This window comes from Myotis yumanensis, unplaced genomic scaffold (assembly GCF_028538775.1).
Source record: "Myotis yumanensis isolate MYYU_CA2020_CCGP unplaced genomic scaffold, mMyoYum1.0.hap1 SCAF_11, whole genome shotgun sequence".
Taxonomy (NCBI): Eukaryota; Metazoa; Chordata; class Mammalia; order Chiroptera; family Vespertilionidae; genus Myotis; species Myotis yumanensis.
Window position 1 is genome coordinate 51,846,642 of NW_027223762.1, and position 25,552 is coordinate 51,872,193.

The 25,552-nt window shown below is 38.1% G+C and overlaps 1 long non-coding RNA gene across 1 annotated transcript in view; it reads right to left on the reverse strand.

The window, feature by feature from the left end:
• Nucleotides 1-829: 829 nt before the first annotated feature.
• LOC139019483 (uncharacterized) overlaps nucleotides 830-25,552 on the reverse strand; it is a 99,653-nt gene continuing 74,930 nt past the window's right edge. Inside the window, exon 3 of the long non-coding RNA XR_011473112.1 lies at nucleotides 830-862. This is a non-coding gene — a long non-coding RNA (uncharacterized lncRNA). The remainder of the gene's footprint in view (nucleotides 863-25,552) is intronic.

Consider the following 25,552-nt stretch of genomic DNA (forward strand, 5'->3'; position numbering starts at 1 on the left):
GAAGATCAAAATATTTTACACCCACTATTATAGGAATTGTTAGCTTAAAAGAAACATCCTCAATGGTAAAAGAAAGGTATGATCGGACTATACAGAAGACATGATTCCTAACTATGACCAACAATAAGGAAGGAGATATGCAATGAATATTATAACTTACTATTTTATTTATTTCCCTTTGGATGTGACAATGTTTTATTCCTTTATTGAATGGATTTCATGGAAATACATTTGTACAAATTTATAGGCAACATTTAATGATTCCTTTATGGTTTCTGACTATAAAAGGAATATAAGCTCATTACGGAACATTCAGGGGAAAATAGGAAAATGCAGAAAAATTAAATGTGAAATTACCATATCATATGCAGTATTACTGTCAATTTTGGGGTATATTTTCTTTTAAGATTTATAAAGATGAATTTAAGTTAAAATTATATTGTTCATAAAATTCTACTTCATGTTTTTTTTTCATATTTTTATTACCCTTGATGCTATCTCATGTGAAAGCAGTTGTGCCATTAAATAGTCTTTGAGAACATGACTTTAACAATTGCTTAATATTTCATCTTGGAACTTACTATATTAGGTATCTGTTGTTGCATAACAATTTACTCTAGAACTTGAGACAGGTTATCTATTATGTCACAGAGTTTCTGACAGTCAGGAATTCGGGCGGGCCTTGCTGGGAGGTTCCGGCCCAGGGTGCCTCTGGAGGTTGCAGTCAAGCTGTGACCAGGGTTGTGCAGCTGCAGGAGAATTGACTTGGCCCAAAGGATTCACTTGAAGCTCACTCAGCTGGTTATTGACTGGAGAGGCTCATGGGCTTCTCCATAGAGCTGCTCCCACACATCGCTTCTCCCTGCAGGCGTGAAAGGGGAGCGGGGGAGAGAGAGAAAGAGAGCAAGAGAGATTGGTTGATTGATTGATTGATTATACTGCCTTTTATGACCTAGTCTTCTGGTCATATACCATCACTTCCACCCTGTGATTCATTAGAAACAAGTCACTAATGCCAACCCATACTCAAGGGGAGTACGTTACACAAATGCACGAACACCAGAAGGCAGTAGTCACTGAGACCATCTTGGAACTGGCTACCACATTGACCTTACTGCACATAATTTGTATGACTGTATATAACTATTTATATACTTATATGTAAATTGTATCTACTGGATATTTAGGCTCATTTTATTTTTTCCATTTTAAAAGTGGTTAGCCCTAGCCGGCATGGCTCAGTGGATAGAGCGTAGGCCTATGGACTGAAGGATGGCAGGTTTGATTCTGGTCAAGGGCACATGCCTGGGCTGCGGGCTCCATCCCCAGTAGGGGCATGCAAGAGGCAGCCAATCAATGATTCTCTCTCATCATTGATGTTTCTATCTCTCTCCCTCTCCCTTCCTCTCTGAAAACAATAAAAATATATTTAAAAAATAAATAAAAAGTGGTTATTTTTTATTTAAAAGTATGTATTAAGTGCCTTCATTGTACTAAATTCTGGAGTTAAAATCATAATACAAAAATCTTCCCTGTCAGAACCTATGATTATTTCATTAAGATAGAGTCCAAAAAGTGAGAATATTAATTAAATTATATAAATATGTAGGCCTTTTGCTATATGCTGATAATTAATTTTCAAAAAAATGTATCTAGCCCTGGCCAGTGTGGCTTAGTTGGTTGGGCATTGTCCTGTGAACCAAAAGGTTGCCAGTGGGATTTCTGGTCAGTGCATATGCCCAGTTGTGGGCTTGATCCTCTAACAAGGTTCCTGCAGGAGGCTGCCAATAGATGTTTCTCTTTGTTTCTCTCTCACACCCTCTACCTATCTCTCTTTAAAAAGAAAGGGGGGAAAAGCATGTGCAATGAGCACCCAATGTTTTTATTCCAAAGTAATTTGTTGAACACTCTCATTTCCCATTGGCTTCTAAGATTTCTCTCAAACCCTATTAAATTCTTATAAAAGCTATGCCTCCCTCGGATTCCTCCCCAAGTCTTCTTCCTACCCTAACACGCTGGCATAGCTCTTTAACTTAAATGTTCTTAGTTAGTCCACAGGGCATTTTCCATGCTTTTGTGTGTGTGTGTTTTGTTTGTTTGTTTAATCTTTCCTCTTTATTTAGATCTTATATCTTAACTGGTTAGGGTCTTCCTTGGAACCTTATGGTTTGTTTGTTAATGAATTTTTTCTTTTAAGATATAACTTCTAAGAGAAAGCTATTGTTTCATTTTATATGTAATAATTTTACCAGTAATTGTAGTGGTTTTCAGTTTATTTTCTTGGAGTTTCTAGGTATATAATATAATCTGTAAATGTTTTTAACATAAAAAAAATAAAAATAAAAAAATTCTTTTTTATCTTAAACTTTATAATGATTACAGCTCTCATTTTGTCACATTACATTGATTAGAATGTCTAGAATGACTTTTAAAAGTATTAAAATTCATGGAGCACTTATTTTATCTTAAATTTAATGTTACTATATCTTGCACCTCACTACTGAAAATGAAGTTTTAAAAGCTTGATATGAAAAACAAAACAGCAAATGCTGAAGAAAAGCAGAAACATTTTAGCATGCTCTGCATCCCAAATTCTAGTCATTGTTAGTTATTTGATTGTTTTCTAAAAAGAAGACACATTTGATATCCAACCACTCTGCATAAGAATTTTGCTTTTCTTTTTTTATGTTTTATTGGTTATCATGCTTTAGTTTGTCTAAGAATTACTGTTCCGGCCAATATATCCAAAATCATGTATAATAAACTTCATATGGACAATTTAGAGCTATTCAGAATTAACCATAACTATGATGATTTGCACATTTTATACTAACCTTAAAGCATAATTGTTTTTTAAATATAAATAAACATCTCAAAGCCTATATTTTTTCATAGCACTTCACGCAGTTACTGCTTCTCTTACCAGACAATAAGTTCTATTAGGTCAGGACTCATGCTTCTTTTCATATATTGTCATACCTGTATTAGTATTTTATTGTTGTGTAACAAATTATCACATTTAGTGCATAAAACAACACAGATTTATTATCTTACAATTCTGTAGGTCTAGTGTCTGACAAGGGTCACACTGAGCTAAAATCAAAGTACCGGCAAGGGTTCTGTTACTTACTGGGGGCTCTAAGGGAAATTGATTTCTTTGCCTTTTCCAGCTTCTAAGTGGGTTGATGCCTTCTCACTCTGACCTTTTATTTGGCCTCAATTATTTACTTTTGAGGACCCTTGTGATTAGAATAAATCTAGTCAATCCAAGATAATCTCCCTATCTTAAATTAGTTGATTAACAACCTTAATTCCACCTGCAACTTTAATATTCCTTCTAGATATAAAGTAACATATGCATAGGTTCAAGGAATTAGGACATAAACATTTTTGGGGGGATATTCTGTTGATCACAATGCCCATATTGACTAGCATAATTGGTACTCAATAAGTATGTGTTGTATAAATGAATAATTGAATGAATGAGTACAATTTTTAAAGTCGAATATATTCTTTAAATGATCAGAAAGTTTCCCAATATTTCTCACTTTCATAAAGTTTTAAACAATGATGACTGTTGACATTTTATTTTTAGTACATATTAAGCATCCTACTATATTATATATATATATATATTTTTAAATATATTTTATTGATTTTTTACAGAGAGGAAGGGAGAGAGATAGAGAGTTAGAAACATTGATGAGAGAGAAACATCGATCAGCTGCCTCCTGCACATCTCCTACTGGGGATGTGCCCGCAACCAAAGTACATGCCCTTGACCGGAATTGAACCCGGGACCTTTCAGTCTGCAGGCCGACGCTCTATCCACTGAGCCAAACCGGTTTCGGCTATATTTTTCTTATAGAATATAATAATGAGCTAATAGATTGGCTTATTAGTCCATCTTGCATTCTTCTTTACTCACGGTACTGGTAAGTCCAGTTGGTCATTTCTTAAAGATATTTGTACAATGATGGTATGCATGCTATGTTGCATTTTTGTGTTGAGTTTATTCACTCAACATAAAAAAAATGATACTAATAGCTCATGTATGATAAATGTTTTATTATTTGTCCTATACTGTGATAAATTTTATATATTTACTAACTGTGTTCTTCTTATTCTATAATGTTTAATTTATATAAAGTTTCATGATCAATCCTCAAAAGCAATTCTATTTAGTAGAATTTATTTTGTGTCCACTTTACAGATAAATAAATTTTATAGTCACTAAGTATTTACATATTGTTTTACCCCTGATAATGGTAGATTCAAATAACCAAATCTGGTCCTTCTAGGATCACAGTCTATACTGTTAATCACAATGTTCCATCAACTGGTATATTTCCTATGATATTTTTTGTTCTGGAATAAACCATACAGCATCATTTCTCAATTTGAAAAACAAAACAGAAAAATTTAAAAAGTGTATCTTTAAAGCCTAAATCACTTGGTCTTTCTGGAACAAAATTCTATTTTAACTTTTTTGATGGCTGTTGTTTTTTTCCTTGGTCAACCAGGTATCCCATAACTTCCTGTGTCTTGTTTTTTAGTCAAAGTATTCAATAAATTTTATCATTTACTCATGGTAAAATATTTGTTGGTTGTTATACTGTAACTGCCTTTATGGAGTTATGTTCTGTTTCAGGAGCCAGTGAATTAAAAGAACAAGTCAATACATAATTTAAAATTATAATTTGTACTGTAATGGAAGTGAATAAATTGTGAAAGCAACAATAAAGGGGCTAACTTAATTTACATAGAGGTCAGAAAAGTCCCTCTCCCTACCCCTTGAGGAAATGACTTGTAAACTGAGATTAAAAGAATACAAAGGAACTAACTCCATGAAAAGGAGTTGGCCATGATTCCTATCCTCTGGAGATTTTATAATAATGGCCTGAATTTTTTTTTTTTTTTTTTTTTTTTTGGTTAAGGAAATAAATTGACTTTATAACTGTGTTCTCCCTCTTAGTCATCTGTGATAGAAATCTCTTTCTCTTCATTTGCAATCTGTTTTCCATAGCTTCCATGCTGGTATTTCTATTTGTTCATTTTGAAATGAGTAAAAGTTTACCTAGATACTATTTTTAACAAGAGATGGGATGTGTAAATTTTTCCTGGTTTTTTGCCTTCTGCTAGTGCAGGGTTAGGTCAATGGTAATGTAGACATAGGCCTATGAACATATAACCAATTCAGGAAAATAGTTTATTATGCTGGTTTAGATATTAGAATACCTTTTGACAGAACAACTCATTATTATGTCCATAATTTCAAATGTACCACACATTACAACTTGTCCTCTAGCATCATATTTTAGAAAGGAAATTCACAGAATTATATTGTCCTTTGTGCAGAGAGAGTGGTAACCAGTGATGCTACTTACAAGTATTCCTATCAGAGCTTGGATAATAAATCTGAGCCTTTTTTCTCTTTTAAGTTTTTTCTTTTCTTTCCCTTTTTTTTTTTTTAGATTCTTACTGAGTGACTAATGAAACCAGTCACAGATAAGCACTCGATACTTAGTCATTGAGGGAGCTATTGATACAGCCAGCTTAATCAATCCAGGATGTGTACTGGACAGGTAAACCTCATTATACACAGTTACTGATAGATTAGGTTGGTTTTAAGCTATCAATATTGGCAAAGTATTGGAGGACCACAGTCAGTAAGAGGAGGAATGAAGCTGAATAATAAGCATAGCAGACCATATTTATCTCAGAAATAAAATATAAATGTCAGAATATAAATACAATGTGTGAAAACATCTTAACTATTTTGGCCAAATTGTGGAAGATTCTACTGTTATGTGACTATTCTGCTATAAGTGAATATAATTGTAGTGCCTTTTGAATGTCAATCGCAAAATTTGGGAAATGCAAGGTAGTCAAAGAGACTAGCAGTTCATAAGGTAACTAAAGATTACACAGCAAGAAAATTGCTTTAAAGAAAATTATAAGCAAGGTGCATGTAATTACATACTACTCACATCACCATTCCCTGAGTCTTTATAAAAAAACTGAAATATTCCAAAGGAAACTTCATTGATTTTACATGGAATGGTTTCTTGTGATTATGACTGAATTATTTTTCAGAAGTAGAGGGAGCTAACTACAAAATCATTCATGAAGCCCTAAAATGACTCCCTCTCCCATAAATATAGTCATATCCCTTTAATAAATTAATGGCAAAATACAATAACACTAGGGGCCCAGTGCATGAATTTGTGAACCTTGAAAGGAACGGTGAGCTGTGAGGCTGCAGTAGGCATAGGGGCGGGTCTCGGCCCATCCTCCAAGCCCCCACCTGGCCCCTCCCTCCTCAGCCCTTGGTCCCCGGTCTGCCAGCAGCTCTGCTCCTGCTGCCGCTGCTCCCAAGCACTGATGGCACTGATGGAGCCGGCCTCGCTCACACCCGCTGACAGCGCGAAATGATTGCTGTTGGTGCCAGCAGTGGGTGCGAGCAGGGCCAGCACTGTCAGTGGGTGTGAGCAGCAGCTGCTACCCCCGCTTGCCCCTCAGGAGCAGGGGCAGGTGGAGAAGCCCTCAAGGGTTATCAGGGATGGCAGCTGCCCCTCGCACCTGCTGATAGTGCCAAGTAATCAGGACCAGCACTGGGCACCGGCAGTGGGTGTGAATGATGGCTCCAGCACTAGATGTGGGTGTGAGTGGGGCCAGCACCAGCAGCAGGGCATGACGTGGCTCGTGGGAGCAAAGAATTTTCAGTAACCACCCGAGGCTCGCCCTGATGACAGCGACTGGTGCCCTGCCTTGGTCTGGTGCCCCCCACTCACCTGCTCCACCATCCCGCTGCGAACAATGCCCACCAAGTTCTGCACACACTCCCTGGTGGTCAGCACATGTCATAGTGCCCGGTTGTTTGGTTGTTCAGTTGTTCTGATTGTTCCACAGTTTGGTCTATTTGCACATTAGCCTTTTTATTATATAGGATATTGATTTTGCAAAGTAACAATGAAAGCCAAGGAAAAGGCAATATACTAGTATACATACAACCCACTGGATCTCTAGGACATCAGTTTCCTCTTTTCTAAAATGAGATGGTGTCTATTTCACAGAAATGTTATAAGCAGCTAAAATGCAAGAATGCAGGAGAAGGCTGAAGAGAAATCTTATTAGAAGTGCTCAAAATATGTCCACATAGTAACAAGTTCAAAATAGTCGGCCTGCTATTTAAATTCTTTTATAAAATTTTAAAACTTTTTCTCTGAAAAAGGAACTCCTAATAAAATAAAAAGGAAGCCACCGACTAAGAGAAAATATTTGCAAAACAAATATTGGACTAAGCTACGACTGGAATACAGTCAAGAGGAACCATTCTAGAGTGATGAGGGAGGTTTAACCAAGGGTGGCTTCACTCACAGTGACCAATACCGTGCTATGATATTGTAAATAGTTATTTGATAGAAACGGATTGATTTTAGAAAACAAAACTATGAATTCTAGAGAAAAAAAAGCCACTCTGCCCCACGTTGATAACTACTCTAACCACTATTTTTCCTCAGATTAAAACGAACACTGGGTGGAAATGCTGAATATACACTAGGGCACCCAGTAGATGAGTTTCTCACATAACGGAACACATACTGAACATCTGGAGAGGACTGTGTTTTGTAGCCAGGCCATCGTAAGTGTTCAGCTATATGCTACTTGCCATTTCAAAAACTATCCCCAAAGCAACGCTGAGTGTGGGAGAGAAAAACATCCCTGTATTAATGTTCAAGTGTGTGGCTTTCCTAAAGGCGGACATGTTAAAACCAAAGCTAGAATCATAAAGGAAACACATGAAGCAAATTTGCTTCCCTTGGTTTAAATCACTGCAGTGAGTTTTAGAAACAAATCATCTGTAAACAAAATGGGCTTTCATAGAGTTGCAGGGCGCTTTATTAGGGGGATATAGCCAGAGAAATCACATTTAAGGGTACACTTTCTCTTTCTCACTGATTTTCTAAAGGCCTGGGAAATAAGTTGGTTGGGAGCTTCTTGAATCGTGCTGCGCTTGATGTATTTGCTCCCCCCAGATGAGCATTTTGCAGCCACTTTTGTGTGTTGACACCTGAAAACCCGAATAGCTGTTCCCCAGACGTGCCCCAGGTGAACACGTTTACTGCTCGTGTTGCTGTTTTGAACTAGAAAAGTATTTCGCAACGTTCTATGTTGTACAGGATGTTCTTAAAACAACAGAAGATCACGGTGGATCACCACATGGCCTTGAAGTCAAGCCAGCGGACGCTGTGGATGGCAGAATAACTGGCCCCCTAAAGAACTCTGTGGTAGTCACTGGAATCTGTGATAAGTTTATTTTGTATGGCAAAGGGGACATTGCAGATGTGATCAAAGTCAAGGATTGTGAAATGCGGAGATCATTTTGGATTATCTGGGTGACCCCAATTGAATCATGTGAGTTCACATATAATAGAATATCATTGTCTTTAAAAAGATAGAAATCCTGCAATATATAACGACATGGATCAACTTTAAGGTCGTTGTTCAAAATGAAATAAGTCAATCACAGAACACAAACTATATTATTCTACTCAGATGGAATATCTAAAAGAGTCAATTGCATAGAAGCAGAGAGTGGGATAGTGGTTGCCAGGGCCTGGGGGTTGGGGGGAGGGATTCCAGTTACACAAGATGAATATGTTCTAGAAATCTGCTAATAGTATCATGCCTATAGTCAACACCACTGTATTGTAGACTTAAACACTTACTAAGAGTATATCTCATGTTAAGTGAGAGAGGAAGACAGAAAGGTGGACAAGAAAGATGGCAACATGAGAAAAATGTTATGCTTTGGTGTTGGTCATGTGGGGAGCAATGTGCTAAGACAGGAGAGAGGCGTAGAGTAAGGAAGGAAGGCCTCCAGTTGAAAGCCAGCAAGGAAATGGAGACTTCAGTCCTACAAATGTATGAATCTGGATTCTAACAACGCCCAAATGAACTGGAAACATCTCCTCCCTCAAGAATGTAGGAATGCAGTCCTGCCTACACCTGAATCTTAGCTCAGTGAGATCTTAGCCCTGTGTTGGACTTCTAATCTACAGAACTGTAAGATAATGAACTTGTGTTATTGCAAACCATTAAGTTTGTGGTCATTCATTACTGCAACAAAATAAAATGAATACAGGCTCAAACCCTGGTCTTCTAACTCTTACTCTGGTGGACCTTGGGCAAGGTACAGAACATCTCTGAGCTTCAATCACCTCATCAATAAAATGGTGATAACAACAGTACATGCCTCAGATGGTTATGAGAGTAAAATTAGAAATTATATAAAACACTTCAGATGGTATCTAACATATAGTAAAAGCTTAATGAATATTAATTATGATGTTTGGGTGGAATCAACATTAAGAAGCATAAATGAAAAAGCCTCAGTATGCAATAAAGTTTGGGAAACACTAATTAACTTCTTTATTGCAGGCCTTCTCAGAGCACTTAGAATGCACACATGTTTTTGTTGTGGTTTTTAAAATATGTTTTTATTGATTTCAGAAAGAGGAAGGGAAAGGGAAAAATAGAAACATTGAATGGCTGCCTCCTGCATGGCCCTTCCTGGGGATGGATCCCACAACCTGAGCATGTGTCCTGACTGGGAATCAGACTATGACCTCCTGATTCATAGGACGACGCTCAATCAACTGAGCCACATGGGCCAGGCACACATGTTTTTTGATTCTCCAAGAGGACATACAGTCTGCAGTATTTTTCAAACATTTTGACTAGGAAATCATGTTACAAAGAATCATTTTGTGCCCTTAGGAGCATGCTTTGAGAAAACAATGGGCTAAATTTTGAGAACTCACATAAAATGCAAACATTCTCTGGAAATGGCAATATGTTACTTAATTGTTTACCGTTTATGTTGTTGGTGTAGGAATATAAAAATTTAACAACTTGTAAGTAATATAAGCATATAAGTAATATTTATAGTCTATGTTGACAAAAGATCTCTGCTGGAATTTCCTTTAGAGTTAAAGGACTGGTGGTGTTGACTACCAGCACATTAATCACTACTACATTAAGTAAAAAAAAAAAAAAGTCTGGGGGTGGGCGGGGTGGGCGGGGACTTATCAGCTTCTATAATTGCACAAGCCTATTCCTTATGGTAAAGTAATATCTCTATACAATACCTCTATATTGTATAGTCAGTATTCTAGACCCACAGAGTGGATGGGCCCCGTGTCTCCTGTGGGTGGGGAGTGCTCCATCGAGGTGCTTGGCACCGCTTGCCTTTGCCCCAGCCCCCGCCTGCCCCAGATCGCACACGGGAGTGGACCCTGTGTTTCCGGTGGGTGGTGAAGGCTTGGGCAAGGTGATCAGTACCGCTTGCCTTCACCCCAGCCCCCGCCTGCCCCCGGGTTGCACACGAGAGTGGGCCCTGGGTCTCCGGTGGGCGGCGAGGGCTTGGGGAGGTGATTGGCAGTGCTTGCCTTCTGCACAGTCTGGGACCCCTCAGGAGATAACCACCTGCTGGCTTAGGCCCGCTCCCCTGGTGGCAGATGGCAAGCCCAATCCCGCGGTGTCTGCCCTGTCTGCCCCCGGTTGCAGATGGCAGGACCGGATCCTGAGCTGGGCCGGGCAGGGGCTCGGGATCGCGCTGAGGTCAAGGCAGTCTAGAGACTGCTATGTATTCAATTCAGAAATGAATATAGAAGGGAGATTTCACCCTAAAATTATGTAAGACTCAAAGATTCAGATGATGTCAAGAGACTTTGGAAAATGTTCTCCTGTTTTACAAAATCTTCTCTTTCAAGGTACATTGATGATATAATGTACATTACACAGGTTTGGAAACAGCTAAAGAAAAAGATTCTTAACTCTCCATTAGCAAAAGTCAGTATCCTAGACCCACAGCGTGGATGTTAGCCACACACTAGATATTCCTTTCCATTGTTTTAGACCTCTGTCTTTCTGAATTTCTCTAATAAATGCTTTAGATAATGAGATGGTATTAGCTTTGGGGATCATGGGCCACTTAATGTGCAGATCAAAATGACCAACTTTCACTAGCAATAAATGATATGTGATCCTCATAATAGTTAATTTTTAGTGTAAACTTGACTGAACTATGGGGGTGCCCAGACATTTGATCAAGCGTATTCTGGGTGAGTCTGTGAGGATGTTTTTGAATGAGATTAATGTTTGACTTGATAGACTGAATAAAGCAGATTGCCTTCCCTAATGTGGGTGGGCCTCAGACAATCAACTGAAGACATGAGTAGAATAAAAAGGCTATGAGGGAATTCCTTGAGCCTGACTGTTTGAGCTGGGCCCTTAGACTCAAATAGAAACAGGTTCTTCTTGGATCTTAAGCCTGCCAGCTTTCAGACTGGAACTGAGACTATTGGCTCTCCTTGGTCTTTAGCTCTTTGGACTTATCAGTCTCTATAATTGCATGAGCCTATTCCTTATGGTAAAGTAATATCTCTATATAATACCTCTATTTCTCTGAAAAACTTCTGACATACCAGTACATATTTTGATACTGAGAGGTTTTAGAATTTTTAAAGAAGAGGTTTCAAATGGATTCTAGGACATCAATTTGGAGATGAGAAACAATTATTTAAACTTGGAGCATATTGAACTTGAGTTACGCATAAGGTAGTCAATATCCAACTGACAATAATGCTAGGGGATTTGAGGCACAGGAACAAATTCAGGCTATTTAAAAGATGTATGAAAAGAATTGTCAAGGGGTAATATGTGTAATGTTTGTTTTCATAAAATACAGTCAAAGACAGACACTGGGGGGCAATCTATTGGAAGTCTTCATGTACTCCCACAGCATGGAACACTGTGTCATAGACATAAACTGTTCTCAGTAAACGATGGTTCACTGATTTGAAATACACAGAACAATGATGAACACAAGGACACATTTTAGTATCCTCTGCACTTGTCTCAGAATCATTTCATTAAACTCAAACTAGATTACTGAATTATTTTATCTTCAGTTGTATCAGGTGATCATATATATATATATATATATATATATATATATATATATATATATTAGAGGCCCGGTGCACAAAATTTGTGCACTTGGGGGGCGAGGGGAGGGGGGTCCCCCAGCCCAGCCTGTGCCCTCTCGAAGTCTGGGACCCCTCGGGAGATAACGACCTGCTGGCTTAGGCCTGCTCCCAGGTGGCAGAGGGCACGCCCAATCCCTAAGTGCAGCCCCTGGTCAGGCTCAGAGCAGGGCCAATTGGGGAGTTGGGGCACCGCCCCCTGTCACACTCAAGGCAGGGTCGATGGGGAGGTTGCGGCGCCACCCCCTGTCACGCACAGAGCAGGGCCGATCAGGGGGTTGGGGCGCTGCCCCCTGTCACTCACAGAGCAGGGCCGATCAGGGGGTTGGGGCGCTGCCCCCTGTCACTCACAGAGTAGGGCCGATAGGGGAGTTGGGGCACCGCCCCCTGTCACACACAGAGCAGGGCGGATCAGGGGGTTGGGGCGCTGCACCCTGTCACACTCAGGGCAGGGCCAATGGGGAGGTTATGGCTCTACCCTGTCACACACAGAGCAAGGCCCTTGGAGGGGGGTTGGGGCGCCACCCTTTATCACCCACAGAGCAGGGCCGATCAGGGGGTTGGGGCGCTGCCACTGTCACACTTGGGGAAGGGCCAATGGAGAGGTTATGGCTCTACCCTGTCACACACAGAGCAGGGCCGATCAGGGGGTTGGTGCACTGCACCCTGTCAAACACAGAGCTGCAGGGCAATCAGGGGATTGGGGAGCTCCCCCCTATCAGGCACAGAGCAGGGCTGATCAGGGGGTTGGGGTGCCTTCCCCTGTCATGAACAGAGCAGGGCAGATAGGGAGGTTGTGGCCCCGCCCCTGTCACACACAGAGCTGCAGGGCGATCAGGGGGTTTGGGTGCTGCCCCCGTCATGCTGATCCCAGTGCCGGGAGGCATATTACCCTTTTACTATATAGGATAGAGACCTGGTGCACGGGTAGGGCCTGGCTGGTTTGCCCTGAAGGGTGTCCTGGATCAGGGTGGGGGTCCCCACTGGGGTGCCTGGCCAGTCTGGGTGAGTGGCTGAGGGCTGTATTCCGGCTGGCAGATGACTAAAAGCTCCCAACCGCTCCTTGTTTTCTTCTTTTTTTTTTTTTTATTCTGGGTCAGCTTTAGCTCTGAGGCCTCACTGCTGAAAACATCGATACAATGTTGCGGTCCGGGGCTGACTGACAGCTGGTTTCTGGGGTTTTGTTTAGCTTCTTATTTGCAACATAGTACATAGTTGCTTAGAGTTGCAGCTGAGAGGCTGGCAAGTGAGGCGGGGAACGTTGGAGTCCGCAGTCACTGAAGCAAGCAAGCCTCATGCTCGCTTCAGTGCCTGGCTGCCGGGAGCCATCTTGGCTGACAGTTAATTTGCATAAGGATATGCTGATTAGCCAATGAAAAGGGTAGTGGTCATAAGCTAATTACCATGTTTCTCTTTTATTAGTGTAGATAGCACTATTTAAGGCTATCTCACATTATTATATTAAAGCACACTATATAGTTAGGTGTTAGAATATGATTTAATACTGTATCTTTGTATAGTCTTGTATTAAGAAAATTAAATTTTAAAACCTTAAATAATGTGACTTTTAATTGGAAGGAAAACTGGTTGCTAGATTTTCAGCAGAAGAATAAAACCTATATAAGCGTTGTTACCTCAGATGCACTGGGTCCCAGGAGGAGGACAAGGAGGGGAGGCACTGGGCACACTCTAGTTACAGGGCCATTTTTAAAGCAACTGTTGTCATTCAGAAAGAAATAAAGACTAGCGTTTAGCACAAATTCAGCTGCATCATGAAAACAGTCAGAGAAGCATTCAAACCCATAAAGATAAAGATGAACTAATGTTCCATTTAGCCAGATAAGAAAAATATAAACCAGTCTCACACCTTTTGATTGGCACACAGCAGCATTTACAACTGAGTGATGTAAATGTGAACCTATCTGGATCTCTATTTTCTCATCTGCTGAATTTCTGTAAGAACATCTATTAGAGCAAATCCTGAGTTGTCCAAAAGGACTTCACTAAATTCCTCACTGAGCCATGTGGGCTAGTTAAAAGGAACGGCTTCATCTCTAGCTACAGCAACTAAGCATATTGATTCTCTACCACAAGAACCACCAAGCAAGTGGTTGTTCATAAATCTCTTTGTCTAGAAATGAAAATAAATGAAGGCACAGTCCTGGCTGCAGGCAGTTGTGCACACACATACACATACATGTTGGGTATATCATTAATGTTACTGAATTCTACAAAGTTGAGCTTTAGTAGTAGGTACAGGAGCAGAATCAAGCTGGAATATATGCTTTTAAAAGCTCATACATACATGTCAATGGTATTTCTCTAAATAAGCAAAAAAAAAGTTGAGATCTTCTGCTTTAGAAATTATAATTATTCTAAAACAGTTAAATTTAAAACAATCTACTTGATTAATACTAACTTAATTTCAATAATATGCAAAAACTTCTAAAATACTCTCTTTCTTACTCTGTCCTTTGTACAAATGAACATCTGTATATACAGGGTATCCCCCAAAAAATGTACACACACTTAAATAGTTGATAGCTCAATTTTGAAAGTGAAATGTATTTTAATAAACACTGCCTTTATAATTACTCAAAGTATGAATATACATTTTGGGGGGATACCCTATATTATAAGCCCGTTAGCAAAGTTTTATGTTTATTGTTTGCAGTTGTCTTTAAAAAACAGATGATTAGAGAAGAAAAAAATTACAAACAAAACTGAATTTTATACAGCCTTTTATAATATCTATGCACTTATTATTGCCTGTATCATTTTCATACTTTCTTTTAATTCTTTATCATTCTCTGAATAATTATAATAGCTTATGTAAAGTCTTTGCCTAAGTCCAAAATCATTCCCCCTCCAGGACATTTTCTGTTGTATGCAGACTCACTTTCCTGTTTCTTCACATTCCTGGTGTTTGTTTGTTTGTTTGTTTGTTTGTTTGTTACAAATAGAGTTGTGTGTAACAACTCTGGTATCAGATTCCTCCAGCAACCACTGGGCTGCTCTGAGATATCCAGATAGCCATCTAAGCATAGAAATATCGCAGGGAGCTAACATTTCAGACAAATATTGGCTCTGCACAGGGTATAATGTTATTAATGAAGATCTAAAGCAGTGCAAACTTTCCATTCTCTGAGGTGCTGCTGGCTTTTGCCTGCTATACCACTAAGCTGTGGAGGAAGTGAGAGATGAGAATAGTCCCACAGCATCACAGACCCTGCTGTCTTACCAAAGTTTAGTAATTTCTTTTGTATGAACAGTCTTCAGTTCATTCTGGTACTTTGGTTAATTGCCAGAGTTCTGAAATGATTGATTTTAGTTATTTTTGCTTGTGTTTTGTTTTGTTTTAGAAGGAGAGTTCATCAAGGCCTTTACTCTTCCAGTCCAGAAATTGGTCCTATCCTGGTTAACATCTATTTTATTTCTTAAATATGTTTTTATTGATTTTAAAGAGAGAGAAGAAGAGAGAGGGAGATATAGAAACATCCCTGAGAGAATCATTGATCAGCTGCCTCCTGCTCGCCCCCTACTGGAGATTGAGCCCACAACCAGGTCATGTGCCTTGATCAGGAATCGAACTGGTGACTTCTTGGTGCATGGGACAGCCCTCAACCGCATTGGCCAGGCAGATTAACATCTATTTTAGAATATATCTCCAAGCACATTATCAGTCATGGTGCAATATGTGAAAATTAGAAAACGGTGAAATCTGATGCTGACATTTCAGAAAACCTGAAATCATTTAGAAGAAAGGAAATTTGCACAGTTAAATTAATATATATAGTTAACAATGAAGAAGTAAAGATACAGGATAGAATTTTTAAATTTTTATTGGTATTCAGTTAAACTCCATTAAAAAAAAAAAAGAGGTCTTAAAGGGAATATTATATTCTAATCCCAAATAAGATTTATCAGATGGAAGAGCCAGCAGCCACTTTTGCATTTGAACTTACTTTTCAATTTTACAATTCATAAAATACTCACCAAGGCATGACACAAGTTTGGAGTTCAAGCACAGTGCACTTTATGGGGCAAGATCCATTAAAAGCAATAATTTGTAAGATCCTCAATAGGAAAGTGTGCATTTTTTTAAAGGAGTACTTTAAGGAGGGAAGCAGGATTCCTTAATCCAATTTTATGTGAAAAGTGATCTCATTCTCATCTGTGGCCACTTTCCTCCTGCGGTTATGGTTGAAGCTGGAGAACTAAGCACAAAATGAGCAGCATCTCTCCATGTCAGGAGTTCTTTCCCACAAGCATGAAGTACCAACATGGCTTTCCCTTGAGAAAGGAGTAAATCTCACTCTGAGCAGACATCGCCGAGTCTTTGATGGTGAACTCACTCTGCTCTATGTCAACTATCTCTGCCTATTTCTTTTTGTTAGTTGCCTAAAGTCCACGGTATGAACATGGCTATAGAAAAGATTCAGTTATTTTGCATCATTAGCTAATGCTTTCCCTTCCTCTATGACAATTAGAATTATAATGTGAAAAGGCAGAAGGATGGGTTTGGAAATGTTGCAGTTCTGCTCCAACATCTATGAACTTGGGCTTTACTCTTTCTAAGCCCCACTGTCTTCCTCTATAAACTGGAGACCACTCTTTCTCTTACTTGATTTTTATTAGATTATCAAATAAGATCATGGGTACTTGAAAGCACTATTGAATACAACACATAATACAAATATAAGATGTTTGCCTGTGGATAGGATTAACATAATTCCATTGGACAAATCTTGGAAAAAAAACCTCAATCTTTACATTGATATTTAATACACTGTATATCATTTATTTCAAACAATAAGCAATGACCAATCTAAACCCTCTCATTTGCCATTTATGCCTCATTTATTTACTATTTGTTTGTAATAGTGTCAACAATTTAAAAAATATCACAAAAAATAATAGGCTTATATTACTATTTTATGATTTTATATTTAACTATTAATTCTTGTCTTTCTTTTATAGAGATGGAAATTTAGCTCTCTTACACTCTCTTTCATCTATATGCACACATGCATACTTTATCTTTCTTCTGCTTCCCAATAAGCTATTATGATTATGTTAAATTATTCAAACTGAGATATAAAATATAAGTATATTTACTTTCTTATAAAAACAATTTTCTCTAGAGTTTATAATTGCCTTAGTATTTTTATGTACTTTCTGTATACCATGACCTTTTCCCTTGAGTATCCCTATACAGTTGTAAAGTAAATCATCTCAGCATGAGCAAACTATTAAAAAAATTGCACTGAAATGCTCAACACTGCCTTGTACGAATTCCAATATAAGATCAAAATGAGTTTCACAAAGTCAGGCTGGCTTGTATGAGAACTGTGGAAGCATGAAGCTTGACTAAGTCCCACCTCTATGCAGTTTGTTCTGGGAGAAAAGACACATAGAAAGTTGACAATTGACATAGATGGATTTTATTCACAATTCTTTTTTTTTTTTAAAAAAAAAAAAGATTGTTCCAGTATCTTAGCTTATAAATCAATGATAAGTAGAGAACTAGGGAAAAACAAACAATTGAAATAAAAATACTTTGTCTTATTCATATCACTTTTTCCTGTATTCCCCCACTTGCTAAGACCTTAAGTCACCTATTCTGAGGAAAGATGACTAAACCATAAGATTTCCATGTCCTTTGGTTTCTCTAATTGCCCAAATGTGTATTGAGTGTTTACAAATTTCCACACACTCTTCAAAGTACTGGTGATGTAATGTTAAGGGAAACAGAATAGGCCTAGACTAGTGCCTGTGTAAGAAATTAAGGGATAGGCTCTCCGTGCCACGTCTACCTTTCCCTCTGGTTTTGTTGCTCCAATCATAAAACTGCCCATGCTACTTCTGCTTAATTTACTACTTGAGAAAGTTGGGGATATTTGAAATAAACCTATAAAATTCCCAGTGGAGCACAAATATTTTTCAGATCTTCCTCCTCCATGAAATTTCCACCCACCTCATCTCTCCATCCAGAGTTTATATCTCACCTTCCTTGTCCTTCCTTCATTTTTTATCACATATTTATCATGATCCTGGTCATCTACCTTCTGTTAAAATTATTTGTGTTTATGTTTTATCTTTCTTGGTTTCTTAAAATCTCCTGGAGGGCAAGGTCCAAACCTGATTCAATTCATTTAACTCTATGACATTTTATAGATGCATGCTGCATTACATACCCACATAATTCTTCTTTCCATGGCACTTGGACCATTGCTAGGAATATAATAATAGGTGCTCAATAAATATCAAATCCAATGAGTAATTGCATAATGTCAGGCTAAATTGAAGTACAACGCATATATAAATGTAAGATGCAATTTAGTGCCCTTGGCAATTTTGAAGACTGAAATAATAACTTGGACCTTTTAGAACATCTTTTTTTTCCAGACAAGGGAAAAGAGAGAGCTTTGCAAGACCCTTTTTGGACTCCAGATACAAAGGAATTATGCAAAAGCATCCAAGAAAAAACTATAATTAAAGTGATAAGGCATTTGAAAAATCAATGCCTTCACCAGAGGATTTGCTCTATTTGTGAAATTTATATCTATGGACAAAATCGGAGGTTCTACAGTCTTACAGCATATGCTGTTAAATAAGAATTGCTTGGACTCCAAAGATAGTCAAAAGCACAGCCCAGTTGAATGCAGTGTTCTTTTTACGATTGCACTCAGAGAGAATGAAAGCTTCCAGTTCAGTACATCCTTGGCACTAGATTTCACTTTCTCAATTCTGAATGTTTTACAATGACTGTGAAGTTTCATGGACTGAAGTCATTGTGTTCTTGCTTGACTAGTTTGAGCTCCATGAGGCTGATATGCTGGTGAAAATCATAGTTCCTGATGGAGCCTTTCCTACTCGAATGTGTTTTCTTCTATTTATTATAAAATTAGCAACTATCTGCAATTGTCATGAGTCTTTCACTACATCTCTTTGTTGTTGCTGGAAAAGGGAGGGAGCACTTTCTTTCTTTATTTTATTTTTATTAAACAGAAGACATTTAGTAAGTCTTTATTTTTGTTATTATTTTTTTAATTGGGGGTCAGGTTTACTCCCCCCCCTCCCGATTTATTAAGGTATGATAAGAAACAAAATATTGTATATATTTAAGGTGTACAAAGTGGTAGTTTAATATTAATATACTTTGTGTAGTAATTACCACAATCAGGCTAATGAATATATCTGTCACCTCACATAGTTACCATGGTGTGTGTGTGTGTGTGTGTGTGTGTGTGTGTGTGTTTAGAACATTTAACATCTAACCTGTTAGCAAATTTCAAGTGTACAATACACTATCGTTAGTTATAGTGTCCATACTATAAATGAGATCTCTAAAGCATATTTATCTCTAAAAACTGAAAATCTGTATCCTTTGACCAATATCTTCCCATTTCCAGCATTCCCCAGCTGCTTGTAACCATCATTCTACTCTGTTTCTCTAGGTGCAACGTTTTTAGATTCCTCATAGAAGTGAAATCATGTAATATTTGTCTTTCTGTGTGTGCCTTATTTCTCTTAAAGTAATATCCCCAGAATTCACCCACATTGTCACAAATGGAAGAATTTCCTTCTCTTCTATGGTTCAAATATATATCACAACATCTTTTTCCATTGACCCATTGAAAGATACCTACGTTGTTTCCATATGTTGGCTATTGTGTATAAGGCTGCAATAAAAATAACATCTTTAAGAAGTGTGGGGTTTTTGTTATCATTGCTATTACATTATTTTATGCCTCACAGACATCATCTTAGAGTCTATCACATGTTAAGGTCAAATGCCTACTCTGTGTGGCTACCAAAAACAAAAATGACCAACATCAACTCACCAATGAGTCCTGGTCATTCATTTTAAAACTTAAATCTCCTCAAATTTCTGGTAGATAATGGATAGGTTCAATTACATACTAGACAATTATGGGAATTAATTTATTTTGCCTATGTCTTTGTTTTCATTGTTCTTAACAGTATCTCATCCTTGTCATCAGGGAATAAAGCATTGTACATTTGAAGGCAATAGTAGGCCACAACAGAGTCTAGCACAGAACAGAGCCAAGAGCTACAAAATTTACCCTACTTCTTATAGAACACAAACACAGAAAATACAAATACAGGTACTATAAATCAGGTCCCAGACACTGGTAGACCTATTCAGGCTGAGTGAATATGTGAACCACAGCAGGTGCAGGCTGTGGAAAAGAGGAGCAAACTTGCTTCATCTAAACAGGAAGGCATTCTTCAGCTCCCATCACCAGTTCCAGGAGGAGGGGCTTGCCCAGGGTCACCAATCCTCCCGACATTTCACAAAGAGATGAAAATGGGGCTTTTTACATGAAATCTTCGAGTTGTTAAATGCAGGCAATAAATAAATACACACTGAGCTCAATAAAACCGTTTAAGAATCAGATTCATCCTAGGAGCTGCCTATATACAATCTTTATTTTGGAAAGATAACAAATTCAAATCGCATGCTTCAAATTACAACTCCCCCCACTACACACACACACACACACACACACACACACACACACACACACAACTGTCCTTACCCTGGTCTATATTTTCCCTTTTCCATAGCACTTTACATCTTTTGAAATACATTATAATGTGCTCATTTATTATACTTATTGTATTTTGTCCTTGTCCCATGCCAGGATACACACTCTATAAGGGCAAAGATCTAATTACATTCATCCTTGACCTTTTACATGAATAATTCTTTTAATGAATAAAGTTACTTCTGTTCAAACTTAAATACAGGGGGTGGTGGAAAAAGTAAGCTTATAGTTGTTCATGTGGAAAATAGTACAGTAATTAATAAATAATATGAGAATAAGCTCTGTTTCCCATATTCACAACTGTAAACCTACTTTTGCCCCACCCTATATCTGAGAGACTTAAGCTTTCAACTCCATTGTGTCAGGCCCCAAGCAAGCTGACGGGGGGGGGGGCATCCTTAAAGGAGGGGAACCTGGCATAAGGTCAATGTCTGAGCAGGAAAAGGAAGATTGCCACAGAGGACAGTGCAGAGTCCACGATGGGTACCCATAGGCGGGGATGACCCAGTGTGGGGTATCAGAGCCCAAGCAGAGTAAGGAGAAAAACCATGCATGGAAGCAGTCTGATGAGTGTCACTCCACCAAAAGGCAGAAGCAGTCTTGCAAGGGGTATAAGAGTCCATGATAGACAAGGAGGGCTTGTGTTGTTAGACTAAAGCTATGCTGGGTTTCAGAATCTAAGCAGGATGAAAACACCCATATGGGGAAGTGGCTGAGACGTGAGTTCAGAGTCCCAGCAGGATGAGGAGGGCACCTGCAAGAGAGCAGGTGGCAGCAGTGGTGGGAGATTGGTTATACATAAGGCGTTGGGTCAAATAAGTATATAAACTAAGGAAATCTAGAGCCAGGCTTTTCACACATGTGAAAGGGAGAAAATTAAGATGACTCCTGTGATGTTGGATTGGAAGTAGGGTAAAAAATAGTGACACCCCAGTAGCAATGAGCATATCTAGCACCCAGATTTTGGCTTCTAAACACCAATATCCACTAAAAGGGAACCAGGAATCCTTGGAGAAATGCCTGATTCTGCGGCTGGGAAGGCAACTGAAAGGTGAGCTTGGAACATTGTGCTGTGTCAAAGAGTAAGGAAGTTCTCAAAGGTAGTAACATATTACAACCCATTGCGTCACATAGAAAACCATGTGTTTATTTTGGAGCATTCCCATACTTAGATAAAAACTGAAAATATAATACAAAGAATGTGTATAAATACAGCACAGATATAACTAAATGAATGAATAACTAAATCAAAGTTTGATGAGGAGTGACATGGCTACATCATTTCAATTGCCTCCCCACAAAATACTACCTAATTATAAAGAGGGAAAAAACAGTAACCAGCCCTGGCCAGTTTGGCTCAGTGGATAGAGCATTGGCCTGTGGACTGAGGGGTCCCAGGTTCGATTCCAGTCAAGAGCATGTACTCAAATGCAGGCTCGATCCCTGTCCCTGGTCGGGGCTCATGCATGAAGCAATTAATCCACGTGTCTCTTTCACATGGATGTTGCTCTCTCTCTCTCCCCTTCCCTTCCATTCTCTCTAAAAATCAATGGGAAAATATCCTCAGGTGAGGATTAACAATAACAAAAAAAAAAAAAAATAGTAACCATACAAGGGAGAGGTCTGACTCCACCTTAATCAAATGATCCAAGAGAAGATTGTCAGTAATAGTAGGAATTAAAATGTTGCACTTACTGATCAAATACAATGCAATGTCACACTGGTGATATCACCACCAAAGATGTGTAACTTGAATTTACCTAATTATGAGGAAATATCAAACAAACCCAGTTTGAGGGCCATTTAAAATTCATTGTTCTAAATGTGTCAGGTCTTGGAAGTCAAAGAAAACTGAAACCTTTCCAGAACTAAGAAGAATGAAAGACAACTGAGCAACAATGTCTGATTCTGAAATAAATCCTTTTGCTAAAAATTACATTGTTGGGCTATTTGTAGAAACTTGCCTGAGTCTGAGGAGTATTATAGTACTAATGATTCAATATTAACTTCTTGATTTTGATCTTCGTACCATGGCCATATAGGAAAATATACTTGTTTGCAGGAAACACATGCTAACAAATCCAGTTCTTTGTATTGTACTTACAACTGTTCTGTAAATGTGGAACTATTCCAAAACAAAATAAAATCTGATTAACAGCACATATCTCTTAACCAATCCCCTTCTAGTCAAGTGCGAACATATTCAAGCAAGAATATCAGGGTATTTCTGTAAATATGTTCATGGTAACATTATTTATAATATGGAACCACTAACTGGAAGTAGTCTAATTTTCAGTAATAGAGGAAGTGTGAAATTGTGATCAGTTCATGGCACACAATATCATAGAAAAAGGTTAATCTTTATGCATAGAAATGGAAATTGTTCAGGACATTACTGTTGAGTGAAAATATGTTAAGATTCAGAACAAAAATAAAATTATGATCTAATTTTCATTTAAAATGGGTTGGGAAATAGAAGTATATTGTTATAAGATGACTATATTACATGTAAATTGGCATAATAGCAATTCATGCTTCTTTCTCACATCAATGTTTCTCTCTCCCTTCCTCTCTCTCTAAAGACCAATTAAAACATATCCTCAGGTGAGGATTTTTTAAAAAATGTATAGCTAAATGTATAGTAAATTAAGGATATATATTGTAATCCCTACTACAATTGAAAGAGAGAAGATGAAGGAAGGAAGGAAGAAAGGAAGGAAGGAAGGAAGGAAGGAAGGAAGGAAGGAAGGAAGGAAGGAAGGAAGGAAGGAAGGGAAAAAAAGAAAGAAAGAAGAAGAAGGAAAGAAAGAAAGAAAGAAAGAAAGAAAGAAAGAAAGAAAGAAAGAAAGAAAGAGAGAGAGAGAGAGGGAGGGAGGGAGGGAGGGAGGGAGGGAGGGAGGGAGGGAGGAAGAAAGAAAAGAATAGCTCAGCCCTGGTCGAGTGGCTCAGTTGGTTGGAGCATCGTCCCATGCACCAAAACATGGCAGATTTGATTTCTGGTCAGGGTGCATAAGGGAGGCAACCATTCGAGGTTTCTTTCTCACATCGATATTTCTCTCTCTCGTCCTTCCTCTCTCTCTAAAGACCAATTAAAACATATCCTCAGGTGAGAATTTTTAAAAAAATATATAGCTAAAGACAAAGGCAAAATAAAACAATAACTACAAAGTAGTCAAAATTAAATGTATACTATTTAAAGGCTCATAATCAAATTAATCAAATGTATACTATTTAAAGGCTCATAATCAAATTAAGCTACAGAATTCCTAAAGTTTATATCATATATGCTTTAGTAACCCTGGGTTATTCTTCTGTTTATTTATATCCCATTTATTGCATAAAGAAATTAAAATGGAAGGTTACTTAGCAAAACCAATCTCAGGTTTTGATTGACAATTTATTAAAATTTGCAAATCAAGTCACCTTTTCACACAGCATAAGCAGCAAACACTACCTCATCTTCAATCCCAAAACATTATCCTCTGTCCTACAATATCAGGATTTTCTTAGGAGAGAAACATCCATCTCACTTCAGCTGAATGGTTTCATAACATAGAGGGGAGGATAATTTTCCAACTTAGAAGTGTCCATTTTTCCCTCTCTTTTTGTTCATTTTGTGTTTGTACATCTGCTTTTTTGTGAGGTGATGCCCAGAAAAAAAAATACTGTCAGCATTTCTTCATACCCAGAAGGACAGCCCTGGACATAGCTAAGCTTATCTATTAATTCCAAACTCAACACCTCAGCTAAGAATCTATAAAATTTTATGAAACAAAAATGGTCCTCTTAGAATTTTACACAGAGATATTTGCTAAACCTTTTCAAGCTCAGAAAATAATCCCCAAACTCAACTATGTTTAGTGATGATACTTTGTAAGACACTAAGTTTCCAGGTAAAAGGTCTGGCAGTGTATAGTACGTGTGCTCCATGGTTTAGTATTATATTTTGCCATATTGTGCTAATAATTCCAGGTCTGGGTCACTGTGTATAAAGATAAACGTATGGAACACATTGCTTAGTAGTATGTGGTAAATGTACTACTGTCAGGGACATGTATTAACTTCTTTGTTTCACATTATATGTGTGACACACTGTAATTTTTAGTTCTAAGTTCAAGTGTTACTGTGTACAGTCATGTATCTGTGAAACATTGTGTTAAAACTGTTGTACAGTGTTAGATGTATGAGTTGCTTCTCTGGAAATACATGCATGAACCACTGAATAGCAGTGCATGGTACTTATGCCTCTTTGTTTAGTGACGTATATAGAAAGTCTGTTTAATAGTTTTATATGTATGTGTTACTGCACATGGTGATATTTGTGTGAACAACTCTGTTTAGCAGCATGTGCTGTGCATGCCCCTTTGTTACTGACCTGTGCTGAATGGCCGTTCGCACTGTGGTTGGCACTGTGTGGTACGCGCAGTACTTTAGTTAGTAATACATGTTGAATATGTTGAACACTATGTGTAACAGTGGCATGTGTATGTGCTACTGTATATAGTGACATGTGTGGGAAACAGTATACTTAGCAATACTTGATGCATTAACCTCTTTGTTTCACATTATACTAGTATGTGTGACACACTGTAATTTTTAGTTCCAAGTTCACGTGTTACTATGTAGAGTCATGTATGTGTGAAACACTGTTTGTCAGTGCATGGAACAGTTCCTAATTTGTTTAGTGAGGTATGTTGATACACTGTATTTAATAGTATTAAACACATGTTTTACACACATAGGAACAAATTCTGCACATCTTACACCCATCACTAAATGCATTTATCACCAACAACAAACAGCACTAGCATTGTGCCTCATACACACATACGTAAACACAATATATCACACTGGGTTCACAAACATTATTATTACACACACAAAACATACAACTAACACAATGACTAGTAGACATATCACTTA